We start from the raw sequence: 14,702 nt of genomic DNA, 5'->3' as shown, positions 1-14,702 counted from the left end.
CTTTTAGGTTAACTAATGCTCCTAGTAAACCTATGCGCTTAATATATAATGTTTTGAGAAAATATATGAGAAAACATGTTGTTGTTTATATTGATGATATTATAATTTATTTGAAGATTTTGCTTAAACATGTGGAACATGTTAAATTAGTTTTGATTACACATAGAAAAGAGAAATTTAATTTTAGTAAGGGTAGTTTTTGCATGGAAAAAGTTCACTCTATTGGCTTCATAGTTGGTAAAAATAGAGTAGCTTTGGATAGAGACAAAGTTAAATTCATTATGGATTTGCCAACACCAAAAAGTGCACGTAAATTTCGGAGTTCTCATGAGTTAGCTAACCTCTATAAGAGATTTATAAATGATTTTAGAACCATAACTCAACTATTGAATGACTTAGTGAAAAAGAATGCATCCAATTTTGTTTTTAAATGGGGATAAATACAAGAGAATGCATCCAATTTTCTTATCTTAGGAAGAAATTAAGCAAACCATTATTTGTTTTGGCTAGTTTTGATAAAACTATTGAAGTTGAATGTGAAGTATGTGGTTTGGGCACAAGGTTTTAATTCAAGATGGAAAGCACTTAATATATTTTAGTGAAAAACTAAATGGGCCAACATTGAAATATACTACCTATTATAAAGAATTATTTGCTTTAGTTCATATATTGCATGTGTGGCAACACTACTTATGGCCTAGAGAATTTGTGATCCACTTTGATCATGAAAACTTGAAGTATGTGAAGGGTCAAAGCAAACTGAACCGTAGACATGCAAAGTGGGTGGAATTTATGGAAACATTTTCGTATGTCATCAAGTATAAGCAAGGTAAGGATAATACAGTAGCTCATGTGTTATCTAAAAGGTATGATCTCTTTACTTCTCTTACTGAAAAATTCTTGGAGTTGAGCATATTATTGAATTATATGGAGATGACCAAGACTTTAGAACTATTTATGCATCTTGTCCAAAAAAAAAATGGTGGATGAGTATCATGTGTTTCATAATTTTTTAATTACTAAGAGTATGCTTTGTATTTCTAAATGCTCTATAAAAGATTTGTTTTTGAGAGAAGCATATGGTGGTGCCTTAATGGGACATCTTAGGATTAATAAAGTTTATAAAATGTTGCATAAACACTTTTGTTGGCCGAGATGAAGCATGTGGCAGATAGATTTATGGATGATGCAAAGCATGCTGCTAACTTATTCTTTAAGAAAGTAGTTTATGGATTTACTACACTTCATTTGCTTCCTATTCCTACTAATTTCCTTCTAATATTTTTGTGAGTGAAGCATTTAGATTTGATCAAAACATTTCAAAAGGAGTGACTGAAAGAAGGTGATGATTTTTTCTGATTCGAGGAGAAAGATGATAAGAATCATTGTGTACACTTCATTTGCTTCCTATTCCTACTAATTTCCTTCTATTATTTTTGTGAGTGAAGCATTAAGATTTTATCAAAACATTTCAAAAGGAGGTGACTGAAAGAAGGTGATGATTTTTTCTGATTCGAGGAGATTAAAGGGGATCGGGAATAAATCCCGTCCACAAACATATCGGGATTGAATTCTGGCCACAAACGTCTTTTGTCGGGAGACTATAAATACCCACAATATGTTATGTAAAAAACAGATTCGCTGATGAATGTAATTCAGATCTCAAATTGAGACGTTTTCCTTAGAAATCCGAGCATCATATTTGTCATTTCTAAGTTTCAAGCAATTCTTGTGGTAGAATTGCATCCGAGTCATTCAATCAAGCCTTGATCAAGTTAGATTGTGGAGTGACTCAATTTAGAACAAGGTTCCAAGTCTTGCTTCTAGATCTTCGATCGTAAGAGGTAATCTAATTCTAGCCTTATCTCTTGGTTGATCCAAATTTCGCATAAGGAGGTATTAATTACTTTGATTCAAGGGTTCTTGCTAAAATAAAAGCTTGGATCGTTGGGCTGAGGATTAGGGTTGCCTTATCAATGTCTATAAAATTGATTTTCCAAGGGAATTTCTACATTCTACTTCCGATGTTTCTCAGTTGAGTTCTTTTGATGTAGGTTATGATTTTCCTGATTGGAGTACAAATCCTTTTGAAGAGAGGAAAGATGATAGAGAGCATGATGTTCCAAATGTTTCAACTAGACCAATTATACGTCCAAGACCAAGAAGATTCAACAAGCATTCATTCTTCATCTACAAAATTGGATAGCCTCGATTCAACCTCCATTTCATATGTTACAAGCTATTTGATTAAAGAAAAAATATTTAGAGGTTCGAGGGTGAGTAATTGCACGGTTGAAGTAGAGGACGAAGTTGTTATAAATAGTAGTAGTGATAATTTATTTGGGAACTTTATTTAGTATTTTAATTCCATAACTTGTTGTAGTGGGGAAAAAAATGTGGGAAATTACTTGTGAAAGTGGCCATTACTTGTTTTTTTTTTTTTCGTGGAGATTTAAACGATAATGGAGTAACTTACCAATCATGGCCACTAACTTATTTAGTTGGCATTTGAAGAGTCAAAAGTTTCTTTTGTGGAGAAACTATAAAAGTAGATTTTGAATAAAAGTAATCACTCAAGTTCAAGACTTTAACTTAAGAAATTTTAGTATCCTCTTTGTCATTTCTCAGTTTCATGCAATTCATATGGTAGATTGCATCGACTGATTCATGATTAAGTTGAATTGTGAAGTGACTCAATTTAGAACAAGGTTTCAAATCTTTCTTCTAGATCTTTGATTTTAAGAGGTTATCTACTTTTACGCTTATCTCTTGGTTGATCCAAATTTTATATAAAGAGGTGTTAATTTCTTTGATTCAAGGGTTCTTGCTTCAAAAAAAGCTTGGATCATTGGGCTGAGGATTAATATTGTCTTATCACCCACGTTTCAAAGTCCGCTCCCATCCATGACCAACTCCTAGGTACCGAAAAACAATGTAAACATGAAGTGAGTAAAAAGTTATTAAGTAACGTACTTATAGGCTCTTAATGACAACCTTAAGTTAGGATGTTATCTCTTATTGAGTTTTCATGGGCTTGGCACTTAGAGCTTATATTTTTACATGTTGCCTTCTCATCCTAAAAACTTTTCCATAAATTAACCTTTAGTTCTCTTCCTGTGACCACATGAGTGGGGCTATCATGGTCGTGTCATCTTTCTAGTCAATTCTGATGCAGTGCATTTCAACTAAGTGAGGAAAATAGGAGGTCCTCCTTATCCTCCTAATCATGATACATAGTGTATGGCATCCCACATCAAAGAGGAATAGGGGCATTGTCGCACACCACATGATGGGAGATAACTGTCACTTTTGGGTATAAATCCTAGCTATTTATTTACCATGTTATTCAATTGATCTTAGGTATATTCTTGGAACACGATCTATAAAAGAACATAGGCTTATACATTATATCATGGAGTAGCATCAGCATCACAACTCATTAGTTTTAACTTAGGTACACAATAAAAGGCAACCAAATGTGATCCCATGGGCGTGAAAACTTACTAGTAACTTGATAAATCCCTTTCAAGGTTGTGTATAAAGTTCCACGTTACTTAGGTGTCTTAAAAGTGGTAAAAGGAGGTTATTTTGGGTGGAGGGCATTATAGTTATTTTACACCTATGTGTGAATTCTCTGTGGATCGATATGCTTCCTATATGTTATGTATATGTTATAATATGTGAATTGTATGATAATAGTTCCTGTACGATGTGTTCAAGGATATGTTTGAGATAGGATACAAGAAGAATGCACAAAACGAAATGTAACGATAGGAGTAAAATACGTTCACGAAACGTTAATGCTAGGTTACATACCGGAGTGATATGGATAAGAGAGATTGATGGAAGAATACGGTTAGGTTACGGGTAGAAAGGGATAGGTTTGTGATAGATTGATAGAACGATAGCGTTATGTTAAGTTCTTGTGATGATATGACTAAGGTACGTTCATGTAATGATATGACTGTGATAGGTATAAGAACGTTAAGGCTATGATAAGTTAGAGAAGGATATGACTATGAAGTGTTTACGTTATTACTTATTTATGATATGATACATTGTGATGCAATATCTCAAGGTATGATGTGTATATGATGAAATGTTATGTTAAAAGCATAGAACGTTATGTTAGGTCTCTTAAATTGTGTGTATACAGCATGATATGAATGATATGAAATTACGATAAATGACATGAAATATAACCCCGTTAGAATTATGTATGATTTGAGAACGGAAGAATGAGAAACGATATGATATGAATGATGAACGATATCTGAAACGATATGAAAATGATATGATATGTACTTAATGCTAGCGGGGTTGTATTAAAGGATAATGAAATTGTATAAGTAGTGGGGACCTCATGCATTATGTGTGTTCATGCATTTGGGGGATACCCTTATCCCATCACGAGGGTACGGACGCGTACATCCAATGGCAGGACAACGATTGTTATGCTTTGCATAGCGCTGCCGTGACGGTTACTAGTTTTAACAGGTCCAGCATAAGGGGCTCCCAGAGTATGCCCACAAGATAAGGAAAGTGGCCCAGCGGTGTGCGAACTAGCTTGGTATGGGCCGTGTGTAGAGTATATAGTACACGTCCACGATTACCCGTTAGGACAACACCGTAGGGAAAATGAAACGAAACGAAACGAAAGATAGGTCCCATCATTTCATTGCATTTGATTGTTATATTTAACCCCAATAGTGAGGTCACTTACTGAGTGTTTCTTTAAATACTCAAGCCATGTGCTACTACATTTTTCAGGTTAAGGCATGGCATTTCTGTACGGCTAACGATGGCATCGCAACTCGAGATCATGGCACCTGCATAGGATAATGGTATTTATTTTCTTAGACTTAGGCTAGAATAGGATGTTTTAAACTTAAAACGCTTATTTATTTTATTTTGGGTCTTTTGTTGTGTCATTTTAAAGATGTTTTCGAAACACGTAAGTCCATGGCTGTGTTTTAAGTTAAACGTTATGTTTTATAGAATTTAAATGAAGGCTTCCGCATTCAATGTTTATTGTACGTATATAGTAGCGACCTTAAATTAGTAGAAATTTTTTGATCGTTATAGTTGGTATCAGAGCCCTAGGTTATAGATCTTGTAGACTAGCTTACGATGTTGGCTTGGCATGTTCCATGGTCCCACCGTCGGTGCCCCGTCTCCGCCAGGTATGTCTTGCGTAAGATAAGAAAATGACATGTTGTTATTATTTGGTAATTATAAAATATAACTCATAATTGGACTTTTACTCTATTGATTGTATTATAATTTACTGCATTCATGTTAGGTTAATTCTATATTTATTATAATTTAGAATACGTTATGTTTTACCTTGCATGGAATGTGAATGTAAATTGTTATGTTGATGATGTTTAGATTTACTGAGATTGTTGCTGTGAATGAGTAGTTATAGTTTTAAGCTACTAAATGTTAGTGTATGCGTGAAAATGATTTTGCTAAGCAAGATCATATGTTTTAGTTAGACGTCTTAAACATAGATAAACTACACAGTCTTATGAACATAGAGATGAGAATGAATGTACCAATGTATAGAGTAAGTAGTTTCAAATGGAATTAAATGACCTAAGAAGCTTGATAGATGTCAATATCTTATAGTATACTATAGATATTAAAAGTGGTAGTGTCTGAAAGAAAATTCTATAACTTTGATTTAGGTAAAGATGAAATTAAAGTATCAGTAAGAAAAAAAAATTGAGTTAGACCATAAAAGTTTAAAACATGTATACTTAAATTGATTGGTAAATGATATAAGTGTCTTTAATGGAAGATGAGCTTTGGAATTACTTAGATGTAGAAAACTTTCCTCCTTCAATCGTGGTAGCAGCATTTGTCCCATCATGTTCGCCATCAGCTCTGATATCAATTTGTTGAAATAAAATTTGCTCTAATACCAATTTTTAGAAAATAAAAGCCGCTCTGATACCGACTTGTAGAAAATGGACATTCACTCTGAAACTAACCCGTTTAGAAAACTTTGAAGGGGGTGTCGAGAGGGGAGAGACAAGGAGACAGACTTCTCAAAAGCCTTTTTCGATTTCACAGAACTTTAACTCTTTCTTCTTTTTCTCTTTTTGCTTCTTTTTGCTCTATTATGACTCTTGCTCTACTTGCTCTAATATTACAATGATAAGTAAAGCCTATTTACAAGTTTTCTTGCCATAACTATCCCACGTTTTCTTTACATGTTTTCTCACCCATATACTACTCATTTCCTAAAATAAGTATAGCTTTTTTACTCAATTTAAAAACTGTTTTTTTTTTCTCTCTCTCTTTCATTTAAGTTTATTTCCAACAAATATGTCATGCAGTTTATCTTCTAAACTATTTATTGGCAAAGACGATTGATACTCGCACTATAACGACCCAAGAAAAAGAAAAAAAAAAAAAAAGAGAAACTCAATCGTTGGAAAACTCGTGAGTTTTCTAGCGACCGCCGAGTTTCGTGGACCCCACGCGAAATGATAGCCACACCTCACTCAACCTTCAACCCACAACTGCCAGAATCGATCAAAATACCTGCAAACAGAGAAAAGAAAGAAAATACGAGAGCGAGAGAGAGATTTCAGATAACTTCGGCGAGTTTTCAATTTCTTCGACGAGTCCAAAACCACCAGAAAATCGACGTCAAACGCTCAGTTACCACCATGAGAATAATCCCTAACGAAAGCACAATAACTCAAGGTATGTTTTGTACTTTTTCGTAAGCGCCATCGTCGGTAACCGAGGTCAAAAAATTGTAAACATTCTTAGATCTATGGTTTTAGGAACTTTTAGGCTACTAAACTTCGAGGAAAGAAAGAAAGAAGATAAATAAAGAGGAAAAGGAAGAAAGAGGACCGATATTAGCAACGAAAACGCCTGTTAGATAATAGCTATGTTTTTATTCCTTAAATTTCGTTAGTTGTTTTTTACTTTTGAACATCTGAATTAACGCCCCCCGTTTAATGGAAGAGCATATTTTTTGCTGGCCATTTTGACCAATTTTTTGGGCGCAAGGTTTATGCCACTACTGCTAAATCTAGGATAGGTTTGTTATTGAAATACGTGAAACTAAATCAAATAATAACCATCGGTTCTTCAGCAAATATTTCTCTCCCTTTCTTTTTTCGTTATTTTTTTCCTCGAAGAAGTTTTCCTTCAGCCGATTTTTACACGTCGACGTTTTCCTCACTATTGCTAGAAGTCAACAACGTCGCTGGTAAGGAAGACAAGATCCACAGATCCGGGTCAACCCGAACCCAAAATCTGAGAGAGCTAGCCCGACTTCTTTCCCCTCGGCCTCTACCTTCTGCCCAAACCTCAATCCAGCCCAGAAGCCACGGTTCAGCCCCATCGCCGCGCAATCGACTTGGGAGGGAATCAAATCTCGTTCGGTTGGTATGCAGCGAGTGTGGGAATCAAACATCGAGCAGCTGCAGGCTCACCAACAGCATAACCACTCTCGGGTCCTCAACACAGGGGCAACAGCATCACCAAGAGCACCGACGATGGGTCCTCGACACAGGGGCAACAAACCATATGACCGAGTGATATGAACCAAGAGACATCAATCATCCAAGATGCTTCAATGAAGATGTGAAGAAAATATTGTTGAAATTATCAAAAGATATTTCAATTCATGCCACATTGAAGAATAATGAAGTTTTATGTTATAAATTTTGAGTAGATTACAATTTAGAGTTATTGTATTTCATTTATGTATTTTAAGACTTTTTATTTACTATAGGTTACAATTACACAATGGTTAATTATGCTCATTAAGTATGAATATTACAACTCTTGGAATGCCTTTAATAGTTCCATTTTGAGGCTATATAAAGCCATCTCGGACATCCTACTGTGCTGGTGAGCTGTTGGAGCTTGTGCACGGCGATATTTGCAGGCCCATCAAGCCGGCGGCCCTAGGCAGCAAGACCCTCTTCCTCCTGCTAGTCGATGACAGAAGCCGCTTCATATGGCTGATCCTCCTGTAAGTGAAAAGTGGGGCGACATAGGCGATTAAGCGCATTCGAGCGTTAGCGGAGGCCGAATGTGGGAAGAAGATGTGAATGCTACGCACGGACTGAGGTAGAGAATTCACCTCAGCGAGCTTCAGTAACTACTGCGACGAGCTCGGCATGCAGCAGCGACTAACAATGCCCTACTCCCTCTAGCAAAACAACAAGATCTTTGCTGATGACGGCTGGGATGCCTGAAAGATTCTGGGGAGAGGCGGTAATGACGACTGTCTATCTTCTCAATCGGTCGCTAATGTGAAGCCTAGACGGGAAGATGCCACATGAGGCCTGGTACAATAGAAAGCCAGTGGTACATCATTTTCGAGTGTTCGGATGTGTCGCATACATGAAGGTAGCGCGTTCCAACCTTGTCAAGCTCGATCCAAAGGGGTTGAAGGTCGTCTTCATCGGCTACAAACCTGGGAGCAAGGCGTACAGACTCTATGATCCTGCGGGGGGTGAGCCCACGTGTCTCGTGATGTCATCTTCGACGAAAGCACCTTCAGGCAGTGGAACGACGTGATCGAGACAGCCCACAACCCAAATCAATTCACGGTGGAGTACCTCGTCATCGAGCCAGAAGAAGGAGGAGCACAGCATCAGGAACCGTCACAGCCGCCAGCAGTTGCACCCCTTGAACCAGTGGAATTTGCAACACCACGGACTGTGGATTCGACGCTGGATGTCGATCACGATGAAGATCTGGTAGCCAGGTACTGGAGGATGGACGACCTAGTGGGAGGAGGTGAAGCCCCTAGACTAGCAGCACGCAAACTGGAACAAGAGGTGGCCGAACTGCATGTCATCAACGCAGATGAACCGAACACCTTCGCTGAAGCAGAAAGGAACCCGTGCCAGCTGAAGGCAATGCAGAAGGAGATGAAATTCATCACCGAGAACCAGACATAAAGTCTAGAGGATATGTCACTGGGACACCAAGTCATAGGGCTCAAATGGGTCTTCAGACTGATGCGAACGAAAAGGGAGAAGTTGTGAAACTCAAGGTCAGTCTGGTGGTGAAGGGCTACGTCTAGAAGCAAGGAGTGGATTTTGAGGAGGTATTCGCACCAGTGACAAAGCTGGAATCTACCCACCTATTGCTGGCAATCGCGGCACATCATTCCTGAGAAGTCCACCTCATCGACGTGAAACCCGCGTTCCTAAACGGAGAGCTGAAGGAGACTGACTATGTTCAACAACCACCGAACTTCCTGGACAACGACAACCCTGACAAGGTATTGTGCCTGCACAAGGCACTCTATGGGCTTCGGCATGCACCACGAGCCTGAAACACGAAGCTCGACAGTACCCTATTATCGCTAAAGTTCAAGCGCTGTGCCTCTGAGCATGACATGTACACGCCCGGCAACGACGAGTAGCGACTAATCGTGAGAGTGTATGATATAAACCAAAAAACATCAATCATACAATATACTTCAATGAAATGTGAAGAAAAGGTTGTCAAAATTATCAAAAGATGTTTTAATTCATGCCACATTGAAGAAGAATGAAGTTTGATTGTTATAAATTTTGGGTGGGTTACAATTTAGAGTTATTGTATTTTAAGAAATTTTATTTACTTTAGGTTACATTTACATAATGGCTAATTATGGCCATAAAGTATGAAGGTTACAACTCTTGGAGTGCCTTTAATAGTTTCATTTTTTAGGCTATATAAAGCCATGTATATTGTATTGGTAAGAGACTTGGAAAATATAGAAAAAGAAGCATTTGTCCTCTGCTTTAGCCAATGGCTAAGTTTCTTTGCAATTCTATGTAGTTTAGGTTGCATGTAGAATCATTCAAGCTCGACATGATTAATCTTGCTTGTGGAGTGATTCGAATCTCAAGCAAGTGTTCTTGCCTTGAGATATTTGATCAACAAGAATCATTCAAGCTAGACATGATCGATTTTGCTTGTGGAGTGATTTGAATTTCAAACAATGTTCTTGCCTTGAGATATTCGATCAACAAGGTAATCCGAATCTTACTCCCCTTGTAGTGGTTCCTTATCTTATTAGTGTACGTCGATGACCTCATAATCACTGGAGGCGACATGTTAGTCCTCGGAAGATTCAAGAGGGAGATGTCAAAGAACTTCAAGATGAGCGATCTTGGCATGCTCAGCTACTACCTCGACATCGAAGTGCAACAGGGTACTACCGGCATCACCATCTGCTAAAGTGCATATGCGAAGAAGCTGTTGGACACAACTGGGCTTGTGGACAGTAACCCTATAAAGACTCCAATGGAGAGCCCGACTCCAACTAAGGAAGGCCGGCACTATGACGGCAATTAATGCCACCAATTACCGCAACATTGTCAAAAGCCTGCGCTATCTGATAAACACACGTCCTGACCTTGCTTACTTAGTTGGATACGTAAGTAGATTCATGGAAGAACCTAGGGAGGAGCCTCTTGTGGTTGTCAAGCGCATCCTGCACTATGTGGCTGGAACCAGAGGCTGGGGTGTGAGATACTGCACCAGGAGAGGAAAGGAGAAGCTTGAGCTTGTTGGCTACAGCGATAGTGACATGACCGGTGACGTTGATGATCGTAAGAGCACCAGTGGGGTGATTTACTTCCTCTCAGGCAGTGCGATCTACTAGCAATCAACAAAACAAAAGGTAGTTGCTTTGTGATATGAACCAAGAGACATCAATCATACAATATGCTTCAATGAAGATTTGAAGAAAATATTGTTGAAATTATCAAAAGATATTTCAGTTCATGCCACATTGAAGAGAAATGAAGTTTCATGTTTTGAATTTTGGGTGGATTACAATTTAGAGTTATTGTATTTCATTAATGTATTTTAAGACTTTTAATTTACTGTAATTAAGGTCATTTAGTTCATGCCTAGAATTGATTAATTATTTATATATTTTTCAATCTTTCCATTTATTTGTTGATTGTCATTTCCACCCTCCTTGGCCTTTTGACTTTGTTCTCATTTTATTCCTAAAGATCATATTTAGATCTTAAAAAAAACAATATAGAATTTTACTTCTTAATATTGTGTTTATACATACTTAGGAAGTGAATTTAGTCAAAATCCTTTCTTTCTTTTTTTTTTTAATTCATTTGGCATGTGCAATTCTACTAAAAAATATAATAGGTCGTCAGGGGTGGGGTTTTTTTTTTAATTCATTTGGCATGTGCAATTCTACTAAAAAATATAATAGGTCGTCAGGGGTGGGGGCTTTACCGGGGGGACTAACTAGTAAAAGGCCAAGAAGTACTGTCCACTCCAGCCCAGCCCCTTAGAATAGTCCAATTTTTCCTCCACGCAGATAAGTTGCTTAACCGCGAAATTCTGATGATATTCCCAAGTGGCCACATGCTTAACCGCGAAATTCTGATGAGATCCGGTGCATGAAATTCTGATGATATTCCCAAGTGGCCACATGCTTAACCGCGAAATTCTGATGAGATCCGGTGCATTAGTGCTGGGATGATCGCACCCGACATGCCATGCGCAAAAAAATCGGATTTAACGCATGCTAGGCGGCATGATTGAAACGGGATGGGCGTGAGCGGGGGAGGTTCTCATTTGTAGAGAAAGGAAAAGAACTGGGAGAAATTGAAAGAAGATGGGCGTGAGCGGGGGAGGTTCTCATTTGTAGAGAAAGGAAAAGAACTGGGAGAAATTGAAAGAAAAAAAGGGGTGCAACACGAGGACTTCCCAAGTGGTCACCCAACTTAGTACTACTCTCGCCCAAGCACGCTTAACAGCGGGGTTCTGATGGAATCCGGTGCATTAGTACTGGTATGATCGCACAAGACATGTCATGCGCACAAAATCGAATTTAACGCATGCGGGGCGGCATGATCGAAACGCGATGGGCGTGAGCGGGGGAGGTTCTCATTTGTAGAGAAAGGAAGAAAAGAACTCGGAGAAATTGAAAGATCATTTGTAGAGAAAGGAAGAAAAGAACTCGGAGAAATTGAAAGATCATTTGTAGAGAAAGGAAGAAAAGAACTCGGAGAAATTGAAAGATCATTTGTAGAGAAAGGAAGAAAAGAACTCGAAGAAATTAAAGAAAAAAAGGGGTGCAACACGAGGACTTCCCAAGTGGTCACCCAACTTAGTACTACTCTCGCCCAAGCTCGCTTAACTGCGGAGTTCTGATGGGATCCGGTGCATTAGTGCTGGTATGATCGCACCAAACATGCCATGCGCACTAAATCGAATTTAACGCATGCGGGGCGGCATGATCGAAACGCGATGGGCATGAGCGGGGGAGGTTCTCATTTGTAGAGAAAGGAAGAAAAGAACTCGGAGAAATTGAAAGAAAAAAAGGGGTGCAACACGAGGACTTCCCAAGTGGTCACCCAACTTAGTACTACTCTCGCCCAAGCACGCTTGACTGCGGAGTTCTGATGAGATTCGGTGCATTGGTGCTGGTATGATCGCACCCGACATGCCATGCGCAAAAAATCGAATTTAACGCATGCGGGGCGGCATGATCGAAACGCGATGGGCGTGAGCGGGGGAGGTTCTCATTTGTAGAGAAAGGAAGAAAAGAACTCGGAGAAATTGAAAGAAAAAAAGGGGTGCAACAAGAGGACTTCCCAAGTGGTCACCCAACTTTGTACTACTCTCGCCCAAGCACGCTTAACTGCAGGGTTCTGATGGGATCCAGTGCATTAGTGCTGGTATGATCGCACCAGACATGCCATGCGCACAAAATCAAATTTAACGCATGCGGGGCGGCATGATCGAAACGCGATGGGCGTGAGCGGGGGAGGTTCTCATTTGTAGAGAAAGGAAGAAAAGAACTGGGAGAAATTGAAAGAAAAAAAGGGGTGCAACACGAGGACTTCCCAAGTGGTCACCCAACTTAGTACTACTCTCGCCCAAGCACGCTTAGCTGCGGAGTTCTGATGAGATTCGGTGCATTGGTGCTGGTATGATCGCACCCGATATGCCATGCGCACAAAATCGGATTTAACGCATGCGGGGCGGCATGATCGAAACGCGATGGGCGTGAGCGGGGGAGGTTCTCATTTGTAGAGAAAGGAAGAAAAGAACTGGGAGAAATTGAAAGAAAAAAAGGGGTGCAACACGAGGACTTCCCAAGTGGTCACCCAACTTAGTACTACTCTCGCCCAAGCACGCTTAACTGCGGAGTTCTGATGGGATCCGGTGCATTAGTGCTGGTATGATCGCACCCGACATGCCATGCGCACAAAATCGGATTTAACGCATGCGGGGCGGCATGATCGAAACGCGATGGGCGTGAGGGGGGGAGGTTCTCATTTGTAGAGAAAGGAAGAAAAGAACTCGGAAAGGAAGAAAAGAACTCGGAAAGGAAGAAAAGAACTCGGAGAAATTGAAAGAAAAAAAAGGGTGCAACGAGGACTTCCCAAGTGGCCACCCAACTTAGTACTACTCTCGCCCAAGCACGCTTCACTGCGGAGTTCTCATGGGATCCGGTGCATTAGTGCTGGTATGATCGCACCCGACATGCCATGCGCATAAAATCGAATTTAACGCATGCGGGGCGGCATGATCAAAACGCGATGGAAGTGAGCGGGGGAGGTTCTCATTTGTAGAGAAAGGAAGAAAAGAACTCGGAGAAATTGAAAGAAAAAAAGGGGTGCAACACGAGCACTTCCCATGTGGTCACCCAACTTAGTACTACTCTCGCCCAAGCACGCTTAGCTGCGGAGTTCTGATGAGATTCGGTGCATAGGTGCTGGTATGATCGCACCCGACATGCCATGCGCACAAAATCGGATTTAACGCATGCGAGGCGGCATGATCGAAACGCGATGGGCGTGAGCGGGGGAGGTTCTCATTTGTAGAGAAAGGAAGAAAAGAACTCGGAAAGGAAGAAAAGAACTTGGAGAAATTGAAAGAAAAAAAAAGGGTGCAACGAGGACTTCCCAAGTGGTCACCCAACTTAGTACTACTCTCGCCCAAGCACGCTTCACTGCGGAGTTCTCATGGGATCCGGTGCATTAGTGATGATATGATCGCACACGACTTGCCATGCGCATAAAATCGAATTTAACGCATGCGGGGCGGCATGATCAAAACGCGATGGGCGTGAGCGGGGGAGGTTCTCATTTGTAGAGAAAGGAAGAAAAGAACTCGGAAAGGAAGAAAAGAACTTGGAGAAATTGAAAGAAAAAAAAAGGGTGCAACGAGGACTTCCCAATTGGTCACCTAACTTAGTACTACTCTCGCCCAAGCACGCTTCACTGCGGAGTTCTCATGGGATCCGGTGCATTAGTGATGATATGATCGCACACGACATGCCATGCGCATAAAATCGAATTTAACGCATGCGGGGCGGCATGATCAAAACGCGATGGGCGTGAGCGGGGGAGGTTCTCATTTGTAGAGAAAGGAAGAAAAGAACTCGGAGAAATTGAAAGAAAAAAAGGGGTGCAACACGAGGACTTCCCAAATGGTCACCCAACTTAGTACTACTCTCGCCCAAGCTCGCTTAACTGCGGAGTTCTGATGGGATCCGGTGCATTAGTGCTGGTATGATCGCACCCGACATGCCATGCGCACAAAATCGGATTTAACGCATGCGGGGCGGCATGATCGAAACGCAATGGGCGTGAGCGGGGGAGGTTCTCATTTGTAGAGAAAGGAAGAAAAGAACTCGGAAAGGAAGAAAAGAACTCGGAGAAATTGAAAGAAAAAAAAAG

At 40.1% G+C, this 14,702-nt stretch overlaps 9 non-coding genes and 2 pseudogenes across 9 annotated transcripts; all 11 read right to left on the bottom strand.

The window, feature by feature from the left end:
* Positions 1–11,697: 11,697 nt before the first annotated feature.
* On the bottom strand, positions 11,698–11,816 carry LOC111474769. The gene has a single exon (XR_002716157.1). It is a non-coding gene; the product is annotated as a 5S ribosomal RNA (ribosomal RNA).
* A 267-nt stretch (positions 11,817–12,083) lies between these two features.
* LOC111474774 lies at positions 12,084–12,202 on the bottom strand. Its single transcript, XR_002716160.1, has one exon. It is a non-coding gene; the product is annotated as a 5S ribosomal RNA (ribosomal RNA).
* A 133-nt stretch (positions 12,203–12,335) lies between these two features.
* Positions 12,336–12,454, bottom strand: LOC111474776. The gene has a single exon (XR_002716162.1). It is a non-coding gene; the product is annotated as a 5S ribosomal RNA (ribosomal RNA).
* Positions 12,455–12,587: 133 nt separating this feature from the next.
* Positions 12,588–12,706, bottom strand: LOC111474770. The gene has a single exon (XR_002716158.1). It is a non-coding gene; the product is annotated as a 5S ribosomal RNA (ribosomal RNA).
* A 133-nt stretch (positions 12,707–12,839) lies between these two features.
* LOC111474775 lies at positions 12,840–12,958 on the bottom strand. Its single transcript, XR_002716161.1, has one exon. It is a non-coding gene; the product is annotated as a 5S ribosomal RNA (ribosomal RNA).
* A 133-nt stretch (positions 12,959–13,091) lies between these two features.
* LOC111474766 lies at positions 13,092–13,210 on the bottom strand. The gene has a single exon (XR_002716154.1). It is a non-coding gene; the product is annotated as a 5S ribosomal RNA (ribosomal RNA).
* A 173-nt stretch (positions 13,211–13,383) lies between these two features.
* Positions 13,384–13,500, bottom strand: LOC111474768. Its single transcript, XR_002716156.1, has one exon. It is a non-coding gene; the product is annotated as a 5S ribosomal RNA (ribosomal RNA).
* A 133-nt stretch (positions 13,501–13,633) lies between these two features.
* LOC111474767 lies at positions 13,634–13,752 on the bottom strand. Its single transcript, XR_002716155.1, has one exon. It is a non-coding gene; the product is annotated as a 5S ribosomal RNA (ribosomal RNA).
* A 154-nt stretch (positions 13,753–13,906) lies between these two features.
* Positions 13,907–14,023, bottom strand: LOC111474771 (annotated as a pseudogene).
* A 154-nt stretch (positions 14,024–14,177) lies between these two features.
* On the bottom strand, positions 14,178–14,294 carry LOC111474772 (annotated as a pseudogene).
* A 133-nt stretch (positions 14,295–14,427) lies between these two features.
* On the bottom strand, positions 14,428–14,546 carry LOC111474773. The gene has a single exon (XR_002716159.1). It is a non-coding gene; the product is annotated as a 5S ribosomal RNA (ribosomal RNA).
* Between the last annotated feature and the right edge of the window lie 156 nt (positions 14,547–14,702).

The sequence above is a fragment of the Cucurbita maxima genome, unplaced genomic scaffold (genome assembly GCF_002738345.1).
Source record: "Cucurbita maxima cultivar Rimu unplaced genomic scaffold, Cmax_1.0 Cma_Scf00652, whole genome shotgun sequence".
Lineage (NCBI taxonomy): Eukaryota > Viridiplantae > Streptophyta > Magnoliopsida > Cucurbitales > Cucurbitaceae > Cucurbita > Cucurbita maxima.
The sequence above is the reverse complement of the archived record's forward strand: the minus strand, read 5'-3'. Positions and strand labels throughout refer to the sequence as shown.